Source organism: Saccopteryx leptura, chromosome 3 (genome assembly GCF_036850995.1).
Source record: "Saccopteryx leptura isolate mSacLep1 chromosome 3, mSacLep1_pri_phased_curated, whole genome shotgun sequence".
Classification (NCBI taxonomy): domain Eukaryota; kingdom Metazoa; phylum Chordata; class Mammalia; order Chiroptera; family Emballonuridae; genus Saccopteryx; species Saccopteryx leptura.
The window spans coordinates 318678869-318691881 of NC_089505.1; the positions used below are offsets into that span (position 1 = coordinate 318678869).

A 13013-nucleotide genomic window follows, 5' to 3' on the forward strand; every position below is an offset into this window, starting at 1 on the left:
TTTACTTTTTAAAAAACATGTTAATACTATGGTTAGGGATATTATTTTAAATTCTTTATATTTGCTGTAATTGATAACTATAGAATTGAAAATATAACTGAATTAATTAAACAATACCAAGATCTTTAGAAGTTTAATATATATATTTTGTCCATAGGATGTTTAAATTATTCCTTCAGGTATGATATCAAGTTACCAAGCACAAAGAAAAAGCCCTGGCCGGTTGGCTCAGCGGTAGAGCGTCGGCCTAGCGTGCGGAGGACCCGGGTTCGATTCCCGGCCAGGGCACACAGGAGAAGCGCCCATTTGCTTCTCCACCCCTCCGCCGCACTTTCCTCTCTGTCTCTCTCTTCCCCTCCCGCAGCCAAGGCTCCATTGGAGCAAAGATGGCCCGGGCGCTGGGGATGGCTCTGTGGCCTCTGCCCCAGGCGCTAGAGTGGCTCTGGTCGCAATATGGCGACCCCCAGGATGGGCAGAGCATCGCCCCCTGGTGGGCAGAGCGCCGCCCCATGGTGGGCGTGCCGGGTGGATCCCGGTCGGGCGCATGCGGGAGTCTGTCTGACTGTCTCTCCCCGTTTCCAGCTTCAGAAAAATTAAAAAAAAAAAAAAAAAAAAAAGATGTACTGTTTTTCAAATGAATGAAAAAGAAATTAGAAAAAGTAAAATTTCTAGTTGTTATATTTAATGAGAATCTGTAAACAAACAATATAATATGTACTGTGCATTGTCAGCCCTAAAATATGGCATTAGTAGTGTAAAGTTAAAAATTACGGTAAGGTTAAAAGTCACTAGTATGTGCTACATTTCATGTTAGAAGCTGATTCTAGGCTGATGAAAGCAGAGTTAAGGAAAGCTCTGCTTTTGCTTAATACTATGGCTTATTCAGTTTGACTCTGCAACTGGTCAGATGGATGGTTATTTTAATAAAAATATACTTGAATGATGAATTTATTTGAACACAATGTTTTCTGAAAAATTAGTGGCTTTTGATTTGTTGTGTCCTTGAAATCTGAATTTCAAAAGTATTTAAACTGAATAGTACCAGAAATCAATGCAATATCTCCCTCTCCATTTTTAAGATATTAAATTACTTGGAATTTTGTATATATTTTTGTATAACAAGTGTATATGTATGTGTGATATGTGTAATGTATAAAACATTAAGAAAAATAAAAGTAATGCTGAATTGCAATTCATTTTCTTGTTAAATTACATTTGTGACATTTTCTTATTTCATTTTAAATTGAATTTTTTTGGGTGACACTGGTTAACATAATTATACAAGTTTCAGGTGCCCAATTCTACAACACATCTCTGTACACCATATTGTGTGCTCACCCCCCCCCCCCCCAAAGTTAAGTCTTCGTCCATCATTTATTCCCTCAGATCCTCCTCAAACAGCCCTCCCCTTCCCCTGGGCAGTCACCACACTGTTGTCTGTGTGCCTGAGTTTTTTTCTCTCTGTCCATGTTTTTGTTCTGTCCCTCCATCTCCCTCCTCCAACACATTCCCCCCCTGACCTGACAGCTGTCCGCCTGCTCTCTATGTATAAATCTGTTTTTATTTTGCTTGTTCATTTTGTTCATTAGATTCCACATATGAGTAAAATCTTATGCTATTGTCTTTCTCTGACTGGCTTATTTCACTTAGCATAACGACCTCCAGGTCCATCTATGCTGTCACAAAAGGTAAGATATTTTTTTATAGCCATGTAGTTAGTATTCCATTGAATAAATGTACCACGGCCTTTTTATCCACTCCTCTACTGATGGTCACTGGGTTATTCCCAAATTTGGGTATTATAAATAAAGCTGCAATGAATATTGGGGTGCATATGTCTTTTCAAGTTAGTGCTTTGAATTTCTTAGTATAAATTTCTGGAAGTGGAATCAGTGTGTCAAAAGGCAGTTTCAGTTTTCACTTTTTGAGATAACTCCATAGCCACTTTCCACAGTGGCTACACCAGTCTGCATTTCCACCAACAGTGCATGAGGGTTCCTTTTCTCCACACCCTTGCCAGCACTAATTTGAATTGATTTATTGATGATAGTAATCTGATAGGTATGAGGTGATGTCTCATTGTGGTTTTAACTTGCATTTCTTTGATTAGTGATGTTGAGCATCTTTTCATATGTCTTTTGGCCATCTGTATGTCCTCTTTAGAAAAGTATCTATTCAATCTTTTGCTCATTTTTTAATGGTATTTTTTTGTGTGTGTGTTGAGTTTATTAAAAACTTTGGATATTAATCCCTTATCAGGTATCCCCATCTGATATTCTTCCATTCAGTGGGCTGTCTTTTCTCCCATTCAGTGTGGTGTCTTCATTTTCTTGATGGTTTCCTTTGCTATGCAAAAACTTTACTTTTGTTTGATGTCGTCCCATTTGTTCATCTTTTCTCTTGTTTCCCTTGTCTGAGTAGATATATCTCAAAAAATATAGCTACAAGAAATGTCTGAGATTTTGCTGCCTATGTTTTTTGTTTTGTTTTGTTTTGTTTTGTTTTTTGAGAGAGATGGTAAGAGAGAGATGAGAAGGCTCAACTTGTGGTTGTGTAATGTTAATTGTTCATTGATTGCTTTTCATACGTGCCTTGACTTGGGGGCTCAAGCAGAGCCAGTGAACCCTTGCTCAAGTCAGAGACCTTGGGTTTCAATCCAGCAACCTTTGAATTCAAGCCAGTGACCTTAGGATTGTGTCAGTGACTCCCCATTCAAGCTGATAACCTCGAGTTTTCAAAGCTGGGACTTCAGCATCCCCGGTTGAGGTTCTATCTACTGTGCCACCATGGGTCAGGTGCTGCCTGTGTTTGCTTCTAGGATTTTTATAGTTTCATGTCTAATATTTGAGTCTTCAGTTTATTTTGAGTTATTGTGTATGATGTAAGAAGGTGGTCTAATTTTATTTATTTACTTTTGAATATATCTGTCCAATTTTCCCAGTACCATTTATTAAATAGACTGCCTTTACCCCTTTGTACATTTTTGGCTCTTTTTTCAAATATTAATTGACCATAAAGGAATGGGTTAATTTCTGGGCTTTCTATTCTGTTACATTGATCTGTATATCTATTTTTATGCCTGTACCATGCTGTTTTGGTTACTGTGGCTTTGTAGTATAGTTTGATACAGGGTAGCGTGATTCCTCCAACTTTGTTTTTCTTTCTCAACATTGCTATAGCTATTTGGGGTTTTTTGTGATTACATATAAATTTTTGGAACATTTCTTCTGGTTCTGTGAAATATACCATTGGTATCTTGATAGTAATTACATTGAATCTATAGCTTTGGGTAATATGGACATTTTTACTTTCTTTTCTTATTTTAAACTGATTTCTCACCTACAGTCATTTGTGGATCTCAGCCACTTTTTTTTCTTTTCTTTTTTTTTAAGAGAAAGAAAGAGGGAGGAACAGACAGGGACAGACAGACAAGAAGGGAGAGAGATGAGAAACATCAGCTCTTCATTGTGGCACCTTAGTTGTCTCATATGTGCCTTGACTGGAAGTGACCCCTTGCTCAAGCCAGCAACTTTGGGCTCAAGCCAGCGACCTTGGGCTTCAAGCCAGTGACCTTTGGGCTCAAGGTAGTGAACATGGGGTCATGGCTATGATCCCATGCTCAAACCAGGGATCCTGTGCTCATGCTGGTGAGCCTGCTCTCGAGCCGGATCACCCTGCACTCAAGCCGGTGACCTCGGGGTTACGAATGCAGATCCTCAAGTGTCCCAGACCAACGTTCTATGCACTGTGCCAATGCCTGGTCAGGCAATAAACCTTACTTTTTAATGTTATAAATGTATTTTCATTTCAATGAAGAGTCAATTAGTGATTATTTGTAGCTTTTGCCCCCTTTTATCAGTGTGCAGTATTTGTTTAAAATCCATGCATAATTCTAAAATGAATAAATAAATCATAAAATGAATGAGATAATGTTTTTGAGTAAATTATTGGGTTTTAAAAACAAGAAAACAGAATTCACTGATAATACAGCCAAAGTGTTTTTATTATTTTTTTTACAGCAGTTAAGTTTTACTGCTTTATTTAAAATCTTTTTTCATTCTCTGTTACTCGGACTAATAGGAAAGCTCTCTGTCCTGTTTAATATAAGATCTTTATCATGGCTCTTTCAATCTAAACCCTATTTAGAAGAATGAGGGAATATGACTAAATATAGAAATAGAAGTAATAACAGAAAAGAGATGTTCTTGACCTTTTTTGAAGGGAGTGTTCACAAGTTAGAATCTGATGAAAGCTAGGACTCTCCAGAAGCATGAATATAGCACACTTTTACGGGAAATCTTTCATACTTTAAAAAATCTCTCATTTTGACACAATTTCAGATTAATAAAAGAGCAGGAACAGTGCACAGTACTCCCAAATACTCTGCACACGATTTTTATGGCACATTTATTTTATTCTCTTTGAGCACCCCTTGTCCTATCTCTCTCCACATCCCTCTATTTTTTTTCTTCTGAATCACCTATTACTATATTGCAGATAACATGACCATTACCTTTACCCTAAACTCTAAGGCAGGGGTCCCCAAACTTTTTACACAGGGGTCAGTTCACTGTCCCTCAGACCATTGGAGGGCCAGACTATAAAAACAACTATGAACAAATCCCTATGCACACTGCACATATCTTATTTTAAAGTAAAAATACAAAACAGGAACAAATACAATATTTAAAATAAAGAACAAGTAAATTTAAATCAACAAACTGACCAGTATTTCAATGGGAACTATGCTTCTCTCACTGACCACCAATGAAAGAGGTGCCCCTTCTGGAAGTGCGGCGGGGGCGGATAAATGGCCTCAGGGGGCCGCATGTGGCCCGTGGGCCATAGTTTGGGGACCCCTGCTCTAAGGCCATTCATTAATAGCACCACAAAAAGAAAAAATCAAAATCAGGAAATTTGTCATTCATATAATAGTATCATCTGATCTAAAAACTGGATTCAAATTTCAGTTATTTCAATAATGTCCTGTATATCAATTTCTCTTCTTGATTCATGATTTATAACAAGATCATACATTGCATTTAGTTTTCCTATCTCTGTAGTCACCTTTAATCTGAATGATTTCTCAACCCTTCTTTGTCTTTAATGATACTGACATTTTTGTTTTGTTGAGACAGACTATTTGTTTTGTAGATAACCCTTCAATTTACTCTGATATTTTATAATGATTTGGTTCAGATTATGCATTCTATCAGAAACACTACATAAACAATGCTGTGCTCTTCCTAGTGTGTTACATCAGGAGGCCCATAATCTTGTTTTGTGTTGTTAGTAATGGTAGTAACTGATTACTTGATTGAAATGGCACCTACCAGGTTTCTGCTCTGTTATTTTTCTCTTTGTAATAGATGTTTATTGAGAGATACTTTGAGACCATGTAAATATTTGTTTCTAAACAAATCCACTGCTTTAGGATCTCTTGACTTGACTATTGCCTGAATAAATTAATACTCTGAGTGTTTCAAAAGTATGACTTTCTTTTTTAAAAAAAATCCATTGATTTGAGAGAGAGGGGGGGGGGAGGGAGGAAGGAGAGAGAACAGAGAGAGAGAGAGGGAGAGAAGCATAAACTCATTCTTCCATTTAGTTGTTCCATTTAGTTGTGCACTCATTGATTGCTTCTCTCACATTGCCTGAATGGGGATTGAACTTGCGACCTTAGTGCACCAGGACATTTTATCTACTGAGATACTTGACCAAAAGTGTAATAGAAAACTATTCTACATTTATTAATTGGCATTCTGCTATAGGAAAGAATTTTTCAACCCCCCCCATTTATTATCAGTTTGAGCCCTAAAATTCATGTTTTATTCAAAGGATTATGCATATACTTTTAAGTAATTTAAATATAAAACCCTCTGAAATTTAACATTTGTGAACTATTGATATAATAGCTGTTTACAAGGTTAGGTGGGTGAGCTTTTGTATTTGTGTGTATGATTACTGTTTTTAAAATGTAGTTTTGTTACTTTTTATTGTGGTAAAATAACATAACAAAATTGACCATGTTAGCTCTTTTTAAGTATACAACTTACTGGCATTACATATGTTGGTCAAATAAGTTTGTAAATATGATGTATGTGTTTGCTCGCTTATAGTTTGCATTGGGTATGGGGGACATGCTGTAAGCAGTCAGAGTCGTTATATCCTAAGGCTTAGTTTTAAGACTAAGCTTTTCCCCACACCCTTGACTATTGCATGATGTGCGGTAGTGCACTCTCATGAGGAATCCCATTATGCCTCAGATAAGTGGCTTTGTATCAGAGACTTCCTTGTTTGTATATTGGATTAAAGGTTTTGATTTCTACACTATAAAATGGGCCAGAGGAGCCTATGCTAGAGGAGAGCAGAGAAAGGCCTTGTGGAGGAGAGGAGAAGCAGCCAAGATGGTGGAGTGCTGAAGAAGAAGCCAGTTTGTGCAGAGAGAAGATGTAAAGCCAGTAGCCACGGCCACCATCACAGCTGCCTGGCCCGTGCAGGTTCGCATTGGATTCAGACAGATGGTAATGAAACAATGGAGCTAAGAACTGGTGGGCCATTACTTTTTAATCCTAGCTTGCACCCAGCAGGCAAGAAATACACACAGTGGGAAAACATTTCCCTTTCCATTCAGGGCTCCCAAAGCCACTGACTTATCCGAGTTTCCTAGAATTAAAGGTATCTACCTCACCAGCCTTATTCACATCTGTTCCCCATCTCCTCTCTGCACAAACTGGCTTCTCCCTCAGCACTCCACCATCTTGGCTGCTTCACCTCTCCTCCACGTGGCCTTTCTCTGCTCTCCTCTCTAATGCTTATCTCAGGAACTAAGAGAGAGCAAGCTCTCGGTCTGCCCCATTTTATAGTATAGAAATCCAAACCTTTAATCTAATATACAAACAAGGAAGTCTCCAATACAAAGTCAGTCATCTGAGGCATAATGGGATTACTCATAAGAGTGCACCACCCCTTTACAAGCAACAGTCAAGGGTGTGGGGAAAGTTTTAAAACTAAGCCTTCCAGGGGTCTCCAAACTTTTTACACAGGGGGCCAGTTCACTGTCCCTCAGACCATTGGAGGGCTGCCAAATACAGTGGTCCTCTCACTGACCACCAATGAAAGAGGTGCCCCTTCCAGAAGTGCAGTGGGGGCTGAATAAATGGCCTCAGGGGGCCGCATTGCGGCCCCCTGGCCGCAGTTTGAGGACGCCTGCTAGGCTATAAGAATCCTGCCTGCCCACAGCCTGTCTCCCAAACCCAATGCAAACTATAAGCGAGCAAACACATACATCATATTTGCAAATTTATTTGACCCACAGAAGGAGATGGGGAACAGAGGTGAATAAGGCTGGTGAGGTTAGAAACCTTTGATTCTAGGAAACTTGGATAAGTCAGTGGCTTTGGGAGCCCTAAATGGAAAGGGAAGTGTTTTCCCACTGTGTGTATTTCTTGCCCACCGGGTGCAAGCTAGGATTAAAAGGTAATGGCCCACCAGTTCTTGACTTCATTGTTTCATTACCATATGTCCAAGTCAAATGCGAACCTGCATGGGCCAGGTGGCTGTGATGGTGGCCGTGGCAACTGGCTTTACAGCATACATTTGCAATATTGTAGAAGCATGACCCCTATTCATTTCCAGAACTTTTTTATTCCAAATAGAAACTCTATTTATTCAACAACAGTTCTCATTCATCACCCACCAGCCCCTGGCAACCACCATTCTACTTTTTGTCTGAATTTACCTGTTCTAACCAGAAACATACAAATATTTGTCCTTTTGTGTCTGCCTTGTTTCACTTAGCATAATTATTTAATGTCTTTTCAGGGACCAAACGACACAGTTCCAATGACAATTCTTTAATTCTCTGATAGCAACTGGGTGTCTTACAATTCTTTTCAATTCTAACACTAAGTACTGGAGTTACCACAGGCCCTACAGGGAAAGGAGCATCAATGCCCACCAGACAGCCCTATTCAGGTGCTAGTTGCAAATGGGACGCCCAGGCTATTCCCACCTCTGCCTAGCCTACTACAAATTTGGAAGTTTCCATGACATCTCCCTACCCAACCCCTATTGGATAGTTCAATAGAACAACTCATAAAACTCAGGAAAGTGCTATACTTAGAGTTTTGTTATAAATACTACAACTCAGGAACAGGGAAATGGAAGAGGAAAAAGTATGGGGGTATGTAGAGCACAGCTTCCACATCTTTTTTAGGTGCACATCAAGGTGTTCAACATAGAAGCTCCTCCAAACCTCCTTGTAGCATGATTTATTGAATCATTGGCCACTGGTGATCGAACTTAATCTCTAGTTCCCCATACCCCATTGAGTCATCTCATTAGCATACTGGAGACACTCAGGTAAATTTAAAGCTTTAGGAACTCACTGCCAAGAATTGGTAACAAAGGCCAAATATATGCAGGAGTGGGCAAAAGTAGGTTTACAGTTGTAACATTCTTTTGAGTTAATAAAGCTATTGTAATAATCATAACCTGCATGTCTTTTTCCATACAAATAACTGTAAACCTAGGTTTGTCCACCTATGTATATATAATCTACCATAATAATGTCTTTAAGGTTCATTGATGTGTCAGAATTTTATTCCTTCTTAAGGCTGAAAAATATTCCATTATATGTATTATATATACTACATTTCCTTTCAAGTATTCATATATTATAGACATTTGGATTTTTTTCTATTCTTTATGGCTATTGTAAATAATATTGTGAACACTGGTATAAAAGTATTTGTTTGAGCCTGACAAGGTGGTGGTGCAGTGGATAGAGCTTCAGCCTGGAACACAGAGGACCCAGGTTTGAAACCCTGAGGTCACCGGCTTGAGCACGGGCTCATCTGGCTTGAGCATGGTCTCACCAGCTTGAGAGCAGGGTCACTGGCTTGAGCGTGGGATCATAGATGGCCCCATGGTCACTGGCTTGAGAACAAAGGTCACTGGCTTGAACAAGGGGTCACTCACTCTGCTGCAGCCCCTTGGTCAAGGCACAAATGAGAAATCAATCAATGAACAACTAAGGAGCCACAATGAAGAATTGATGCTTCTCATCTCTCTCCCTTTGTGTCTGTCTGTTCCTATTTGTCCTTCTCTCTGTCTCTCTGTCTCTGTCTCTGTCACACACACAAAAAAGTATTTGTTTGAGTCCTTGCTTTTAATTCTTTTGAGTATCTGTCTATGAGTGGAACTGACAAACTGTTTTCCACAGAGACTACCATTTTACATTCCCATTTGTAATTTCCCAGGGTTCCAATTCCTCAAATTTTGGTGAGATCTAATATATCAACTTTTAATTTTTTTAGAATGCTTTTTTTTTTTAGATTTTACTTTTTCATTTTTATAGAGAGAGGAGAGAGAGAAAAAAAGTGAAAGAGAGAGAAAGAGAGGAGGAGCAGGAAGTATCAACTCCCATATGTGCCTTGACCAGGTAAGCCCAGGGTTTTGAGCTGGTGATCTCAGTGTCCAGATCGATGCTTTATCAACTACACCACCACCAGGTCAGCCAATTATTTCCTTTTGTTGTTTGTGCTTTCAGTAGCAAGAAATCATTGCTAAACCAATATCATGTAATATGTTTTCTATTAAAAGTTTTAAAAATTTAGTTTTTAAGTCTGATCCATTTTGAATTATTTTTTGTATCTAGTTTAAAGTAAGGGTTCAATTTCATTCTTTTGCCTGTGTATGTCCGGTTTTCCCAGAACTGTTTGCTGAAAAGACGGCCCTTTCCATTGTATGGTTTTGGCACCCTCATCAGAAATCAACTGACCCTAAACATAAAAGTTTATTTCTGGCCCACTTTGTTCCATTAGTCTACATGTCTACCAGTGTGCCAGTATCACATCATTTTGATTACTATAACTTTTTAGTAACTTTGAAATACTGAAGTGTGAGTTCTCTGGCTTAGTTCTTCTCTTTAAAGAAATCTTTAAGCCATGTGGAGTCTTTTTGAGATTCTATATGAAATTCAAGATGGGTTTCCCTATTTATGAGAAAAAAACAACCTAGGGATTTTGTCAGAGATTGCATGGAATCTGTTGATTGTTTGTGAAGTATTGTCATCTTAACAATATTAAGTATATGATCCATGTATTACTATCATCCTAGATTTCTTTGAGCAATGTTTCATAGTTTTAAATGTACATGTATATACATCTTTTGCATCTTTGGCTAAATTTAACCTTAAGTATTTTATCTTTTTTTTTTTTTTTTGTATTTTTCTGAAGCTGGAAACGGGAGAGACAGACAGACTCCCGCATGCACCCGACCGGGATCCACCCGCACGCCCACCAGGGGGCGATGCTCTGCCCACCAGGGGGCAATGCTCTGCCCCTCCGGGGCATTGCTCTGTTGTGACCAGAGCCACTCCAGCGCCTGGGGCAGAGGCCAAGGAGCCATCCCCAGCACCCGGGCCATCTTTGCTCCAATGGAGCCTCAGCTGTGGGAGGGGAAGAGAGAGACAGAGAGGAAGAAGAGGGGGAGGGGTGGAGAAGCAGATGGGCGCTTCTCCTGTGTGCCCTGGCCGGGAATCGAACCCGGGACTTCTGCACGCCAGGCCGACGCTCTACCACTGAGCCAACCAGCCAGGGCCGTATTTTATCTTTTAAGTGGAATTATTTCCTTAATTTCCTTTTCAATTGTTCATTGTTAGTGTACAGAGAAAGAAAAGGTTTTCTGTGTTAATTTTGTATTGGTAACTACTGAATTTATATATTAGCTCTATTAAGTTTTTTGGTGAAATCTTTGAGTTTTACGTATATAACATGTCCTCTGTGGACAGAGGTAGTTTTACCTCCTCCTTTTCAATTTGGATATCTTTTCTTTCTTTCTTTCTTTCTTTCTTTCTTTCTTTCTTTCTTTCTTTCTTTCTTTCTTTTTTTTTTTTTTTTTTTGCCTAATCACTTTGAGTAGATCTCTTGACATTATGTTGAATAGCTGTGGAAAGTGTGCATTGCTGTCTTTGTATTATTTTTCATGTTTAGAGATGTTGCCTATTTGTGTTAATGTGACCAAAAGAATAGATGTGAATTTATATATCTCTTCGATGTTGCACATATTGACTTCTGCACATCGGGATGATTTGTGGTATTAGGGTTATTTGTCACTCTAGGTGGTTTTATGGTATTATTTTAGATTATAAATCAACACCTATAAAACGTTTCTCTGTCTTGGTCATATAATTTAATTTAACTGACAGCAGCTATTTACTTATCCTATTCTTACTTCTTCTGTATTATGTGCCATCCAGCAGTGTTGAAAGTCAAATATTTTTCAGTCACATGGACCTGGAGATGGTTCTGGAAGTAGCATCGCTATAGCTGTCCAAGGAGAACCCCAAGTTAAGTTCAAACTTATATTGGTTAGTGATGGTGGGACTGGAAAAAATACATTCATGAACTGTCACCTGACTGGTGAATTTGAGAAGTATATAGGCTGTTGAAGTTCATTCCCTTGGGCTCCACGCCAACAGAAGGCCTATTAAATTCACTGTATGGGACAAAGTAGGCCAGAAGAAGTTCGGTGGACTGAGAGACAGATATCACATCCAAGCCCGTGTGCCATTATAATGTTTGTTGTAACTTCGAGAAGTACTTAAAAGAATGTGTCTAACTGGCATAGAGATCTGGTACAAGTGTGTGAAAACGTCCCATTGTGTTGTGTTACAACAAAAGAGATATTAAGGACAGGAAAATTAAGGACAAATCAAGTATCTTCAGTACTTCAACATTTCTGCCGAAAGTAAAATTTTGAGATTGTTATGCAAAGTAAAATAAGCCAGGCAGAGAAAGACAGATACCATATGATTTCACTTATATGTGGAATCCAGTGAACACAATACTGAGGAACAAAATAGAAACAGAGGCAGGGTCACAGTAAACAGATGGACAGGTGTCAGAGGGAAGGGAAAAAAGAGGACTGGATTAAAGAAGGTGAAGGGATTAGCCAAAATCACGTATACGTAGCACATATATACAGACAACAATAGACAGAAGGAAAGGGAGAGGGAGATAGGGGAAGGGGGAAAAGGAGGGTGAAATGGAGGTGGAAAGAGACTTTGCATGGGGCATGTAGAGGGTGTTATATTGAGTGGGACACTTGAAGCCATGTCAACATAATAATTTTTTTTAAAGTAACTACAGCTTTCAAAAGCCTTTCCTTTGTCTTGCTAGAAAACTAATTGGAGACCCTAACTTGGAGTTTGTCGCCATGCCTGCTCTTGTTCCACCAGAGGTTGTCATGGAACCGGCCTTGGCAGCACAGTATGAGCATGATCTAGAGGTGGTTCAGACCAGTGTTTCCCCAATGACAGTCTACGGGAAAGGGCAGATGGAACCCAGCGTCAGAAGTCTGTGGCAACTGTCCTGTGATGTCAGTGGTGCAGCGTGTTTGCCATTTTATTATACAGCTAAGCAAAACGTGTGCTTGATCTTTGGGATGCTGAAAGATATTAATGGGCTTTGGAGTGAATAAGGCAGTTAAAAAATATCTTCAGTTTTTGGACCTGCACATTTAGCTATTTTGGCAACATAGTTATTTTCCATATTGATTTTCAAGTATAAGACTGCTACAGTGGCATCATAACATTCAGTATGAATCCTTGTTTGTTACTGTTATTCCCATTCCTTTTCCTTTAGAATCAGAATAAAGTTGTATTTCAAATTTTAAAAAGAGTTAAATACTAGCCTTGGCTAGTTGGCTCAGTGGTAGAGCATCGACTGGGCTTGTGGAAGTCCCAGTTTGATTTCCACAGGGCACACAGGAGAAGCAACCATATGCTTTCCCCCCTTCTCTCACTCTCTCCTCTCTCTCCCTCCCTCTCTCTCTCTCTTTCTCTCTTGTTCTTTCCCTCCTGTAGACATGGCTCAATTGGTTTTAGTGCATCAGCCCTGGGCGCTGAGGATGGCTCCATGGAGCCTTACCTCAGGCACTAAAAATAGCTCAGTTGCGAACATGGGCCCCCAATAGGCAGAGCATCAGCCTCAGACAGGGGTCGTGGG

At 39.4% G+C, this 13013-nt stretch overlaps 1 pseudogene; it reads left to right on the plus strand.

Annotated features, from left to right (window-relative positions):
- The first annotated feature begins 3601 nt into the window (after window positions 1-3601).
- On the plus strand, window positions 3602-12486 carry LOC136398548 (GTP-binding nuclear protein Ran-like; annotated as a pseudogene).
- The last annotated feature ends 527 nt before the right edge of the window (window positions 12487-13013 follow it).